This window comes from Bos grunniens, chromosome 4 (assembly GCF_055505025.1).
Source record: "Bos grunniens cultivar Pamir isolate PY7600 chromosome 4, Bosgru_T2T1.0, whole genome shotgun sequence".
NCBI classification, from domain to species: Eukaryota; Metazoa; Chordata; class Mammalia; order Artiodactyla; family Bovidae; genus Bos; species Bos grunniens.
In genome coordinates, this window is record NC_141168.1 from 35,662,429 (window position 1) to 35,677,624 (window position 15,196).

General features: G+C 37.9%; 1 long non-coding RNA gene across 9 annotated transcripts in view; it reads left to right on the plus strand.

Annotated features, from left to right (window-relative positions):
- Window positions 1–15,196, plus strand: part of LOC147373929 (uncharacterized) — a 165,477-nt gene that overhangs the window by 62,197 nt on the left and 88,084 nt on the right. The window contains exon 3 of one of the 9 annotated variants that reach the window (XR_015162236.1): window positions 6,799–7,731. The exons of the other annotated variants lie outside the window; for them this stretch is intronic. This is a non-coding gene — a long non-coding RNA (uncharacterized LOC147373929). Of the gene's footprint in view, window positions 1–6,798; window positions 7,732–15,196 lie in introns of those variants that run through there. 9 annotated transcript variants of the gene reach the window in all.

The following is a 15,196-nucleotide window of genomic DNA, read 5'->3' on the forward strand; positions in this document are numbered from 1 at the left end:
TACTGTTCCAGAGTTCAGCCCTCGGTGCATTTGTACTTTTTTAGTACTTCAGAAATACAAAATTGAGTATTTTAAATGCCAATGAATGCCTCAAAATTGCCTTCAGAGTGACTGCAACAATTGACACAGCAACATTCATCCATACATCAATTCATTAAAAATATGTCTATAAATTAAAAATATATTTTCTTGAGTGCTCTACATGCTGTAACATCATTTTGCTGTCCCACATCATTATATAACCTTTTCTTGTGTCTTGTTCTTTGTTCCGGGAGGATCACCTATTTAACCACATGAATAGCCTACTCACTCTTTGGTTTCCAATTGAGTTCAACCTTAGAGATGTGACAAAAGATCTAAGGCAGGGAGGAATGTAAAGCTGAGGCTTCCTTTCTGGTTTCTTTAGGCTGAGGGCATCCCTTAAAAGGAGAGCACGCCTCCTCTCTTATGCCAGTTTCCAGTAATCACTGTTCCCTGATCCTTTGGGTATCAGGGTTGGAGTATTAGTACTGCTAAACTCAGAGAACTCAAATGTCCCTTGTGATCTCTCTCTCTCCTGATCACATTTGATCCATCATTCAACAGTCCTTGATTACCCTAAATTGAGTGTGTGCCACCTGATTCCTGCTGAGAAAGTGATCCAAGAGTATTTTAATTGTTTCTTATTGTTCATTCCCTATGTAATGTCTGACTCTTTGAAACCCCATGGACTCCAGCATACCAGGTTTCTCTGTCCTTCACTATCTCTCAGAGTTTTATCAAACTCATATCCATTGAATTGGTGATACCATCCAACCATCTCATCCTCTGTCGTCCCTTTCTTCTCCTGTCCTCAGTCTTTCCCAGCATCTGGGTCTTTTCCAGTGAGTTGGCTCTTTGCATCAGGTGGCCAAAGCATTACAGCTTCAACTTCAGCATGAGTCCTTCCAATGAATATTCAGGGTGGATTTTCTTTAGGATTCACTGGTTTGATCTCCTTGCATTACAGGGGACTCTCAAGAGTTCTCCAGCATCACAGTTCGAAAGCACCAGTTCTTCAGAGGTCAGCATTCTTTATGGTCCAGCTCTCACATCCATACATGACTACTGGAAAAATGACAGCTTTGACGATATGGACCTTTGTTGGCAAAGTAATGTCTCCGTTTTTGAATATGCTATCTAGGTTTCTTATAACTTTTCTTCCAAGGAACAAGCACCTTTTAATTTCATGGCTGCAGTCAAAGTCCACAGTGATTTTGGAGCCCAAGAAAATAAAGTTTGTCCTAGTTTCCATTTTTTTGCCGTGAAGTAATGGGACCAGGGCTTCCCAGGTGGCTCAGTCGTAAAGAATCTGTCTGCAGTGCAGGAGCTACAGGAGGCACAGGTTTGATCCCTGGGTCAGGAAGATCCCCTGGAGAAGGGCATGTCAACTCACTTCAGCCTTCTTGCCTGGAAAACCCCACAGACAGAGGAGCCTGGTGGGCTCCACAGTCCATAGGTTTGCAATGACTTGGACATGACTGAAGCGACTTAACAGTGGGACCAGATGCATGATCTTAGGTTTTGCAACTGAGTTTTAAGCCAGTTTTTTTTGCTCTCTTCTTTCACTTTCATCAAGAGGCTCTGAAGTCTCCTTTGCTTTCTGCCCTAAGGGTGGTATCCTCTGCATATCTGAGGTTATTGATATTTCTTTCAGCAATATTGATTTCAGCTATATCCCTTGTAGTTCAGTTCAGTTCAGTCTCTTAGTCGTGTCTGACTCTCTGCGACCCTATGAAGCGCAGCACACCAGGCCTCCCTGTCCATCACCAACTCTTGGAGTTTACCCAAACTCATGTCCATCGAGTTGGTGATGCCATCCAGCCATCTCATCCTCTGTCGTCCCCTTCTCCTCCTGCCCCCAATCCCTCCCAGAATCAGGGTCTTTTCCGATGACTCAACTCTTTGCATGAGGTGGCCAAAGTACTGGAGTTTCAGCTTCAGCATCAGTCCTTCCAATGAACACCCAGGACTGATCTCCTTTAGGATGGATGGGTTGGATCTCCTTGCAGTCCAAGGGACTCTCAAGAGTCTTCTCCAACACCACAGTTCAAAACATTAATTCTTCGGCGCTCAGCTTTCTTCACAGTCCAATTCTCACATCCATACATGACCACTGGAAAAACCATAGCCTTGACTAGACAGACCTTTGTTGGCAAAGTAATGTCTCTGTTTTGAATATGCTATCTAGGTTGGTCATAACTTTCCTTCCAAGGAGTAAGCGTCTTTTAATTTCATGGCTGCAGTCACCATCTGCAGTGATTTTGGAGCTCCAAAAAATAAAGTCTGACACTGTTTCTACTGTTTCCCCATCTATTTCCCATGAAGTGATGGGACCCAATGCTGTGATCTAGTTTTCTGAATGTTGAGCTTTAAGCCAACTTTTTCACTCTCCTCTTTCACTTTCATCAAAAGGCCTTTCAGTTCCTCTTCACTTTCTGCCATAAGGGTGGTGTCATCTGCATATCCCAGCAATCTTGATTCCAGCTTGTGGTTCTTCCAGCCCAGCGTTTCTCATGATGTACTCTGCACATAAGTTGAATAAGCAGGGTGACAATATACAGCCTTGACATACTCCTTTTCCTATTTGGAACCAGTCTGTTGTTCCATGTCCAGTTCTAACTGTTGCTTCCTGACCTGCATATCAGTTTCTCAAGAGGCTGGTCAGGTGGTCTGGTATTCCCATCTCTTTCAGAGTTTTCCACAGTTTATTGTGATCCACACAGTCAAAGGCTTTGGCATAGTCAATAAAGCAGAAATAGAGGTTTTCTGGAACTCTCTTGCTTTTTTGATGATCCAGTGGATGCTGGCAGTTTGATCTCTGGTTCCTCTGCCTTTTTGAAAACCAGCTTAAATGTCAGGAAGTTCATGGTTCACATATTGCTGAAGCCTGGCTTGGAGAATTTTGAGCATTACTTTACTAGCGTGTGAGATGAGTGCAATTGTGTGGTAGTTTGAGCATTCTTTGGCATTGCCTTTCTTTGGGATTGGAATGAAAACTGATCTTTTCCAGTCCTGTGGCCACTGTTGAGTTTCCAAATTTGCTGGCATATTGAGTGCAGCACTTTCACAGCATCATCTTTCAGGATTTGAATAGCTCAACTGGCATTCCATCACCTCCACTAGCTTTGTTTGTAGTGATGCTTTATAAGGCCCACTTGACTTCACATTCCAGGATGTCTGGCTCTGGGTGAGTGATCACATTATCATGATTATCTGGGTTGTGAAGATCTTTTTTGTACAGTTCTTCTGTGTATTCTTGCCACCTCTTCTTAATATCTTCTGCTTCTGTTAGGTCCATACTATTTCTGTCCTTTATCAAGCCCATGTTTGCATCAAATGTTCCCTCGGTATCTCTAATTTTCTTGAAGAGATCTCTAGTCTTTCTCATTCTGTTGTTTCCCTCTATTTCTTTGCATTGATCTTTGAGGAAGTCTTTCTTATCTCTCCTTGCTATGTCCCTCGTAGTTCAGCAGTAAAGAATCTGCCTGCAGTGTTGGAACTACAGGAGAGACAGGTTTGATTCCTTGGTTCAGAAGATCCCCTGGAGAAGGAAATGGCAACCCACTCTGGTATTCTTGCCTGGAAAATCCCATGGTCAGAGCCTGGCAGGCCACAGATCATGGAGTCACAAGAGTCAGACATGATTTAGCGACTAAGCCACCACCCCCAGTATTGATTCCAGCTCATGCTTCATCCAGCCTGGTATTTCTTATGATTTACTCTGCACATAAATTAAATAAGCAGGGTGACAATATATAGCTTGACGCACTCCTTTCCCAATTTTGAACCAGTCCGTTGTTCCATGCCTGGATCTAACTGTTGCTTCTTCACCTGCGTACAGATTTCTCAGGAGGCAGGTAAGATGGTCTGATATCCCCATCTGTTTAAGTGTTTTCCACTGTTTGTTGTAATCCACACAGTCAAAGGCTTTAGTGTAGTCAGTGAAGCTGAAGTAGATGTTTTTCTGGAACTCCCTTGCTTTTTCTGTGATCTAACGGATGTTGGCAATTTGATTTCTGGTTCCTCTGCTTTTTGTAAATCCAGCTTGTACATCTGGAAGTTCTTATTTCACATACTGTTGAAGGCCTAGCTTGAAGGATTTTTCAGCATCAATTTGCTAGCATATGAAATGAGTGCAGTTGTGTGAGAGTTTGAACTTTGTTTGGCATTTCTCTTCTTTGAGATTGGAATGAAAACTGACCTTTTCCAGTCCTGTGACCACTGCTGAGTTTTCCAAATTTGCTGGCATTTTGAGTGCAGCACTTTAACAGCATTATCATTTAGGGTTTGAAATAGTTCAGCTGGAATTCCATCACCTCCATGAGCTTTTTTTGTAGTAGTGCTTCCTAAGGCCGCTTGACTTCACATTCTAGGATGTCTGGCTCTAGGTGGGTGATCACACCATCATGGTTATCAGGGTCATTAAGATCTTTTTTTGTATAGTTCTTTTGTATATTCTTGCCACTTCCTAATATCTTCTACAACTGTTAGGTCCATACCGTTTCTGTCCCTTATGTGTCCATCTTTGCATGCAATGTTCCCTCGGTATCTCTAATTTTCTTAGTCTTTCCTGTTCTACTGTTTTCCTCTATTCCATTGCATTGTTCACTTAAGGCCTTCTTATCTCTCCTTACTATATTTTGGAACTATCCCTTTAAATGGGTATATCCTTCCCTTTCTCCTTTGTCTGTTGCATCTCTTCTTTTCTCAGCCATTTGTAAGGCCTCCTCAGACAACTATTTTGCCTTTTTACATTTCTTTTTCTTGGGGATAGTTTTGGTCACTGCCTCCTGTACACTGTTACAAACCTCCATTCATAGTTATTCAGATCTATCAGATCTAATTCCTGAATCTATTTGTCACTTCAACTGTATAATCATAAGGGATTTGGTTTAGGTCATACCTGAATTGCCTAGTGGTTTCCTCTATTTTCTTCAATTAAAGTCTGAATTTTGCAATAAGGAGCTCATGATCTGAGCCACAGTCAGCTCCAAGTCTTGATTTTGCTAACTGTAAAGGTTCTTCATGTGCAGCTGCAAAGAATATAATTAATCTGATTTTGTTGTTGACCATCTGCTCATGTCCATGAATGGAGTCATCTCTTGTTGGAAGAGGGTGATTACTATGACCAGTGTCTTCTCTTGGCAAAATTCTGTTAGCCTTTGGCCTGATTCATTTTGTACTCTGAGGCCAAACTTGCCTGTTACTTTAGGTATCTCTGGACTTCCCACTTTAGCATTCCATTCTCCTATGATGAAAAGGACATCTTTTGTTGCTGTTAGTTCTAGAAAGTCTTGTAGGTCTTCATAGAACCATTCAGCTTCATCTTCTTTGGCTTTAGTGGTTAGGGCCTAGACTTGGATTAATATGAGATTTAACAGTTTGCCTTGGAAATGGTGATGCTTTTCTCTGCTTTAATTGCTTATTTCTGCTTTAACTTCTTGGGAATATAGCCCCATGGTGTGGGGGTGGGGGTGGGGGATCCAAGTCAATAAGGATGATTGCTCCTATGAAGAACAATCTAGGCCCAGATGACTTCATTAGAGGATTCTAGCAAATATTCTAAGAAGAAAAACAGAAAATATGAGTAGACATCTTACAAGTAGACATTTTTTAAAAAGATGGTTAAAAACAATCATTTATTTACCTTATAATTCTTTGAGTAAACAATTTATGATGGGCTCTCTTGGTGCCTTTTTGGTTTTGCTTGATCTCACACATGCATTTGTAGTCAGCTGCTGAATAAGTGAAGTTGGGCTGGTCTAGGAGAGCCTTAAGTGTGAAAGGCATCACCTCTTGTGGTCTCTTAATCCCCCACTTGTATGCTTGGGCTTGTTCATATGGAAAGTAGGCAGAATTACATGAGTGAAGAACCAGGCAGGTTTTCTGGTGCATGAATTTGGAAATGGCACATGATGATTACCCTGGATTTTATTGGTCCATGGGAGTCACAGTGCCAGCCCCCCTCAATGGGAGGAGTTCTCAAGTTATAGTGCCAAAGGTAATGAAATATTTATGACATCTCTCATGATCATAATTCAGCTTACAGTTAATCATAAGTCATCACAGAAAAAAAAAGTACCAAACTTTTTCTTAAGTTTTAGGGTTGTTTAAATATACTCTACATACAGGTTGGTCATTAGACACATGAGGGGTATTTTCTCTTAATCTATGGCTTGTTCATTTCTTAAAATTTATTTTGATAGAAATTTTAAATTTTGATGAGGTCATATTTATTAGTTACTACTTAATGGTTAGTGCCTTTGTGCTGTCCCTAAGAATTCTTTGTATAACTCAGGGTGTAGATAACCTTTGCTTTCTTCCTAAGCATTATTTTAACTTTTATATTTGGGTCTATGATACTGCTCATATTAATTTTTATTATGGAATGAGGTTTCATTTATTTCCTATACACTTATCTATTTCAACACCACCTTGAAAAGACCTTTTTCCCCCTATCAAATTGCTTTGAGTCAAAAAGCAAGTGACTGTTTACCTGTGGCTCTATTTCTAGTGATTCTGTTCTTGGCATTCACCTATTTGTCTATATCTACACTATTTCCACCCTATCTTGATTTTATAGGAAGTACTGAGATCAGATAGTGCAAATCCTTAAAATTTGTTCTTCTTTTTCAAGATTATTTTGCCTATCCTATGTCCTGTGAATTTTCATGTAAATATTAGAAACTGCTTAACAATTTATAACAAAAAGACTACTGTAAGGGTGATGTCAGAAAAATGGTAATACAGGAGTTTCTAACACTCATCCCTTCCCAGAAACAGCCATTTGAACATAGAGAAGGAGCTCCTTGACATCAGTCCTGGGAACAATTTTTTGGATATGAGATTAAAAGCACAAGCAACAAAAGCAAAAGTAAGTAAGTGGGACTGCATCAAATAAAAAGCTTCTACATAGCGGAAAAAAAAACAAAAAAACACACAAAACAACAAAATAAAAAAGCAGCCTACAGAATGAGAAAAAAATTTGCAAATTATTTATCTGATAAGGGTTGTTAATCAAAATATGTAAACAAACCACAACTCAATCGCAAAAAAAAAAAAAAAAACAACCCTGAAAAATTGGCAGTGGAACTGAATAGACATTTTTCCAAAGATATTTCAAATGACCTGCAGGCATATGAAAAGATGTTCAACATCACTAATCATCAGGAAAATGCAAATCAAAACCACAATGACATCATTTCACACCTATTATTAAAATGGGTGTTATTAAAAGAGATAACAAATGCTGGCAAGGATGTAAAAAAAATGGAATCCTTGTACTCTGTTGGTGCACTGTAAATTGGCTCAGCTACTATGGAAAACAATTTGGAGAGTTCTCAAAAAATAACAAATACAACTATTAATACCATATACTCCAGCAATCCCACATCTGGGTATATATATATGAAGAAAAGGAAATCACTATCTTGAAAAGACATCTATACACCCGTGTTCAATGTATTAATAGTATTAATTCACAATAGCCAAGGCTTGGAAATGGCCTAAGTGACCATAAACAGATGAATGGATAACGAAAATGTGGTCTATATATAATACACACAGATGTTTGTTATTCAGCCATCAGAGAAAGAAATCATTTGTGACATGTACGGACCTTGAGACACGTAGGGACCTTGAGGCCTTTGTAATAAGTGAAATAAGTCAGAGAAAGACAAATATTATATGATCTCTGTTATATGTGGAATCTAAAAAAGCCCAGCTTATAGAAGCAAGAGAATAATTGTGGTTGTTAAGGGTTGGGGATGGGTACAAAGGAGGGACAATAGTCAAGTGGATATAAACTTCAAGTTATAAAATGAATCATATCTGGGGATCTAATGTACATCATGATGACTATAGTCAACAGTAATATATACTTGAAAGTTTCTCACCACAAAAAGTAGTAATTATGTAAGGTGATAGATATCTTGAGATTTGAATTTATACTTTTTTGGGAGCTTAAACTTGTATTGGTCCTTTGAGGAATGCTGGACTCTGACTCTAGGAGCCTGGAGGTTGTTTGGCAGTAGGTAAAGAAAGAAATGTGCTTTCCTTGGCCAATAAAGTGCCTTAGAGACATCATCACAGTGTCTTCAGGGAAGGTATCAAGACCCTCATAAAGTAGTTTTTTCCATTTCTAAGGGAGACTCTGGCTCCTCTGTTATGTTTCTTTACAGGCTCTTTCTTTTCACATGTGAGTCTGCTCAAAGCTGTGAATTCAGCTGATACTGTAGTTTGGTAAAATATATATAATGCAATGACTGCACTGAATTCTTAAACAGAATCAGAGAAATCTTTCATCTAGTTAGATTTTGAGCCAAGAATTTTGGACTTCAAATTTATAATTCATTTTCTTAAAAAAATTTAGTATGTTTACAAACAACCAGCAAACTAACACTTTCTTAGCTTACTTATTACCCATTACATATTTTTCTACGATAGTGGCTTTATTGGTCTTTCAAAGTCTTGCCTTCCAAAAGTCCTTCTTTCCAGTTGACCAAAAGTTATTACCTATGACGCTGAGATGTAATGGAAATCAGATTCACATTGGTAAAAAACCAAAGAAAGTGTTACTGTATTTTACTCTGAGACAGGTAAGAATATAATGTTTCTGAGCCCAAAAGGAAATAAAATGATTGAATATTAATAGGCTCCTTCTCACTGCTCTGCTGGGGGCTTCCCTGGTGGCTCAGATGGTAAAGAATCTGCCTGCCAAGCAGGAGACTCAGGTTCAGTCCTTGGGTTGGGAAGATCCCCTGCAGAAGGAAATGGCAACCCACTCCAGTATTCTTGCCTGAAGAATTCCATGGGCAGAGAAGCCTGGTGGGCCACAGTCCATGGAGTCACAAAGAGCTGGACACGACTGAGCCACTAACACACACTGCTCTGCTGAGAGTAGATTTTAGGAACAAAGATAAAATCAGGGAAGCCAGTAAGGAGTCATTGGAATGATACAGTTGGCAGATAATAGTGGCTTGTACTAGCTACAGTGAAGATGGATGTCTTTTAAAGATAAAACAATCAGAGTTTGATGAGATATGAGATGAGATATGAGAACAAGGAGCCAATGGAAAAGATAATGTTACCAGTTACTAACATGGGGAAGACTGGATGAGCAGTATGAGAACCAAAGGGGAATGGGGTAGGATGTGGTATCAGGAGTTTCACTGTTGACATGTTAACTTTGAGATATCTATTAGATATCTACATGTAGATGTCAAGAAAGTGGTTGAATACTTGAGTCTAGAACTCAGGGACATGTTTAGGCTAGATACAGAAATTTAAAATTCATTGTGTGTTTTGAGGAAATTACATATGATCCCCAAAGTAGTCAGTATGGACAGAGAAGTTGTTTAAGGACATAACCTAGGAACTCTGTAACTTTTACAGCTTCTAGTATGAGAAAGATTAATTGAAATGTTAAAAAGCTGTAGGCCGTGAGGTCAAAGCAACATCAGGACATACTCTGATATCCTATGTGAAGAAAGTAAGTCTTTTCAGAAGAAGGGTGTAATTCAAGTGTCAAATGCTGCACATGGGGCAGATAAGATGCAGGCTGAGAAACGGTCGTGGGGTATGACAACACGGTCATTGGTGATGTTAGCAAAAGCAGTTTCTATGTGATAGGAGGAGTGAAGGACTGATTGTATCGGGTTCAGGAGGGAAAAAAAAAACACTTTTAAAGTTGTGCTCTAGGGGATGTTGAAATCATTTCTTCATAAAGTCTATTTTCTAATAATGCATTGTTATTTCTTTATAATAATTCTATTGTATTTCTGTTTCATAATATTTTTTTTATTATTAACTCCCTGCTATCAGAGATGAAGTCATTATCACCATAACTTTCACTCTCTACAACTTTTGTGTTTTGGAATACATCTGGACCTGGTCCAAGTTTGCAGTGCTTACACTTCTGGTCTATCTCTTTAGTTCTCTGTGTTTTCAAATTTTAGTTTATATGATTTGAATAAACACCACCAGTTCTTCTAAATGGCTTCTCATTTCTGAATTGTATGTTTTGACTGTCTCTCGGTTAGCTAAATTTCAATAAGTAATTTTCCCCAAAGGGCTTATGAATGCTGTCTCTGAGTTTCTTCATATTTGAGAATATATTACTTTGGCTTTTATTCTTGAATGAGAATTAGTATGAATATATTTTTCTTGGTAACAATATTTCCTCAGTGCTTTCAAAATTTTGCTGTTCTGTTTCTGGTTTTATGAATAAGCCTGAGTCTACTCTGATTTTGCCTTTGTGGTTGGCTTTCTTTTTTTCTACCTAGACAAAATATACTTTTAAAATATATGACCTTTTTAACATCCAGTAGAGAACTCAATGTTGATTTTTATCTTTTAATTCATTTTGGTATAATTGGCATCTTTAATCTACTTATGCAATTTTTCATTTCAGGGAAATTCTGCTGTGTCATTTCTCTGAATTCATTTTTAAGATTTCCGTTGATGTAGTCTCCATTTTAAGACATTTCTGTTGGATCATCAGTCTCTTTGTACCTATTATCTCATTCTTATCACACTATTCTTTTTGTCCCTTTCCTCAGTGTTTAAAGTGAGAATATAGATTTCAGCAATAACTATTCTTTCTTGCTGTTTCAAATTTTTTTATTAGATCAGCTACTTTATCATTTGAGCTTATAACATGCTTCCTTTGCTCTCTTTGTAACATGTCTGAAAGAACTGGCATTATAGGAGTTTTTTTCCCTTTAAATATACTTGGTTTCTTAATGTTTTCTTCATTCAGTTTATGCATCTTTTCTTTGTTTAAAAAAAAAAAAAACCTCAGTAAAAGTCAGGTAAGTTACTTGTTAGAAAGCTAGTATGTAGAATGACATTAAAACCTAAGCCTCCTTTTTTCCTAGTGTGGGTTTTATGCTACCATTTTATGTTCTTGTCAGAGCTTGATCTTGCTATTCTGTTTCAGAGGGCAAAGCAATTACAAGCCATGGACAATACAATAAACATCATCTGAATTGGAATATCTCTGTACATATTCTGACAAATTGATGATTAATACACTTAGTCTCCTTCCAGTATCATTGCAATGATAGGCTAGCTAGGCTAACTTGAAGTGTACATGGATGGGAAGCGTATGTGAGGAGCAGGAATGAAGGCAGGGTAACAGACTAACCATGAAGCTAGATACGCTTACATTTTAGGACCCCTGGCCTGACTGGACCTCTGCAGGAAAAATGTTTTTTCCCAGTAACAGGAATTTTAGCAGTGTTTTCCTGATCAGCTCTTTCTGTCAATATTTCAAATAGAAGATATGTGATCCTTAATATCCCAGTCTAGTTTCTACTTCTTTAGACTGTCCCTCTTGTCAAACGGCATTGTAGTGCCTGCTGGGACTTTTGGGGACCCAGGGAAGTTGAGTTGGAGACAAGTTTAGTTTCAGCTTAGATGAAAATTACTTTTACTTTTGCCAGGAAACAAGGATTCTACTTATCTGGACCAACTTTATTACCTTTGATAGTTCTACCCTAATATTCTCACACCTTGGTACAGACTCAAGGCTTTAATTTCATAGCTTAACTTGCTTTTTGACATTTAAACCAAGGTAAAACAATTACTTGCAGTGATTATCCTAGTCTGAATTTAGCTTATTTTTTGTTTATTTTGTTCTTTCTGGTGATTTTTATTTTTATTTTCCTATGAGCCCACAAATGCTTTACAAAGTATGTCTCAATTCAAGACTATTTATATTTTAGTAGGAGAATCTTTCTTTATACATTATGGTCAGGAATCAGAAGTCTCTTTTCAATATTTAGCACACATATTTAAACTTATGTTTTCCAAGTACAAATAGAATTAATCAGCATCTATAGTCTGTGTCTCAAAAAACAAATGACTAATCATTCTTTTCACTTTTTTTCATTCTCTTAGCTATCTTCTGTCAAATTTGGTCTAAGGGGGAGTCTTTATCAATCTTTATCATCAGTCTTCACTTCCCTTATTGATTACATAAATTTGTTTATAGATTTATAATTTGTCCCATTATGCATATTAATACATAAAATCTGTGTGCAAACGTGCTTCAGTCATGCCCGATTCTTTGCAACCTTATGGACCATAGCCCACCAGATTTCTCTGTCCATGGGATTCTCCAGTCAAGAATACTGGAGTGAGTTGCCTTACCCTTCTCCAGGGGATCTTTCCAACCCAGGGATCAAACTCGCATCTCTTATGTCTCTTGTATTGGCAGACAGGTTCTTTACCACTAGCACCACCTGGGAAGTCCAAAAAATTTAGCCTTCCTAACTACATCGCTCACATTTTCTTCCTGCAACCTAATTATCTTTCTCTTGAATTAAAGAAGTATGTCCTCTAGAATTTCTTCCATTGGGAATTTATAGGTGTTATATATAGTTTCTGAGAATTTTCATGTTTAAATGTTTTTTCACTCAAACCTCATATTTACTTAGAAATAGAATCTGTTATTCCTCTTTTAAAATGCTGTTCATTGTCTCCAAAGATTTTATTTTAATGAGAACACTGGCAGTTTTGTTTTTAATTTTACATTAGAGTAGTTGATTTACAATGTTCTGTCAGTTCCATGTATACAGCAAGGTGATTTAGTTATACATATGCATGTATCACTTTGCAAATTCTTTTCCCATGTAATTTATTAGAGAATATTGAGTACAGTTCCTTGTGCTATACAGTGGGTCCTCATTGGTTATCTATTTTAATATAGTAGTGTATATGTTAATCCCAAGCTCTTAATTTATCCCTCCCCCACACCTTTCTCCTTTGTTAACCATAAGTTTGTTATCTAAATTCATGAATATGTTTCCATTTTGTAAACAAGTTCATTTGTATCACTTTTTTGTTCTGCATATAAGCAATATCATATTTGTCTTTGTCTAATTTACTTCACTTAGTATGATAATCTCCAGGTCTAATCATGTTGCTGCAAATGGCATAATTTCACTTTTTTATGACTCAGTAGTATTCCATTGTATATACACATGAAATCTTAATCCATTCATCTGTTGATGGACATTTTGGTTACTACTATGTCTTGGCTATTGTTAATAGTTCTACTATGAACAATAGAATGCATGTATCTTTTTGAGTTAGAGTTTTCTTCAGATATATGCCCAGCAGTGGGATTGCTGGATCACATGATAGCTCTATTTTTAGTTTCTTTAGGAAACACTCCATACTGTTCTCCATAGTGGCTATACCAATTTATATTCCACCAACAGTGTAGGAGAGTTACCTTTTCTCCACACCCTCTCCAGTATTTATTGTTTGTAGACTTTTTGATGATGGCCATTCAGATGCATGTGAGCTGATATCTCATTGTGGTTTTGATTTTCATTCTTCTAATAAATAGCAATGTTCAGTATCTTTTCACATATGTGTTGGCCATATGTATGTCTTCTTTGCTTTTAGCTTCTCTTGAATTTGTTCACAAAACAGAAGCTAAAGGCAAAGGAGAAAAGGAAAGATATACCCATCTGAATGCAGAGTTCCAAAGAATAACAAGGAGATATAAGAACAAGTCTTCCTCAGGGATCAATGCAAGGAAATAGAAGGAATTCAAGAAAATTAGAAAGACCAAGGAAGCATTTCATGCAAAGATGGGTACAATAAGTGACAGAAATGGTATGGACTTAACAGAAGCAGAAGATATTAAGAAAAGTTGGCAAGAATACACAGAAGAACTATACAAAAAAAGATCTTCATGATCCAGATAACTATAATGGTGTGATCACTCACCTAGAGCCAGACATCTTGGAGTGCGAAGTCAAGTGGGCCTTGGAAAGCATCACAGTGAACAAAGCTAATGGAGATGATGGAATTCCAGTTGAGCTATTTCAAATCCTGAAAGATGATGCTGTGAAAGTGCTGCACTCAATATACCAGCAAATTTGGAAAACTCAGCAGTGGCCACAGTACTGGAAAAAGTCAGTTTTCATTCCATTCCCAAAGAAAGGTAATGCCAAAGAATGTTCAAACTATGTGTGTATAATGAGCACAATTGCACTCATCACACACACTAACTAGCAAAGTAATGCTCAAAATTCTCCAAGCCAGGCTTCACCAGTACATGAACCAAGAACTTCCAGATGTTAAAGCTGGATTTAGAAAAGGAGAGGAACCAGAGATCAAATTGCCAACATCCACTGGATCACTGAAAAAGCAAGAGAGTTCCTAAAAAACATCTACTTCTGCTTTATTGATTATGTCAAAGTCTTTGACTGTGTAGATCACAACAAACTGTGGAAATTCAAGAGATAGGAATACCAGACCATCTTACCTGTCTCCTGAGAAATGTGTATGCAGGTCAAGAAGCAACAGTTAGAACTGGACATGGAACAACAGACTGGTTCCAAATAGGAAAAGGAGTACATCAAAGCTATGTATTGTCACCCTGCTTATTTAACTTATATGCAGAGTACATCATGCAAAATGCTAGGCTGGAAGAAGCACAAGCTGGAATCAATATTGCTGGGAGAAACATCAATAACCTCAGATATGTAGATGACACCACCCTTATGGCGAAAGTGAAGAAGAACCTAAGAGCCTCTTGATGAAAGTGAAAGAGGAGAGTGAAAAAGCTGGCTTAAAACTCAGCATTCAAAAAACTAAGATCATGGCATCTGGTTCCATCACTTCATGGCAAATAGATGGGGAAACAATGGAAACAGTGAGAGAGTTTATTTTCTTGGGCTCCAAAATCATTGCAGATGGTGACTGTAACCATGAAATTAAGACACTTGCTCCTTGGAAGGAAAGCTATGACCAACCTAGATAGCTTATTAAAAAGCAGAGACATTTCTTTGCTGACAAATTCTGTCTAGTCAAAGCTATGGTTTTTTCCAGTAGTCACATATGGGTGTGAGAGTTGGACCATAAAAACAGCTGAGCACTGAAGAATTGATGCTTTTAAACTGCGATGTTGGAAAAGACTCTTGAGAGTCCCATAGACTGCAAGGAGATCCAACCAATCCTGAAGGAAACCAATCCTGAATGTTCATTGGAAGGACTGATGTTGAAGCTGAAACTCCAGTACTTTGGCCACCTGATAGGAAGAAGTGACTCATTGGGAAAGACCCTGATGCTAGAAAAGATGAAGGTAGGAGGAAAAGGGGACGATAGAGGATAAGATGGTTGGATGGGATCACTGACTCAATGAACACAAGTTTGA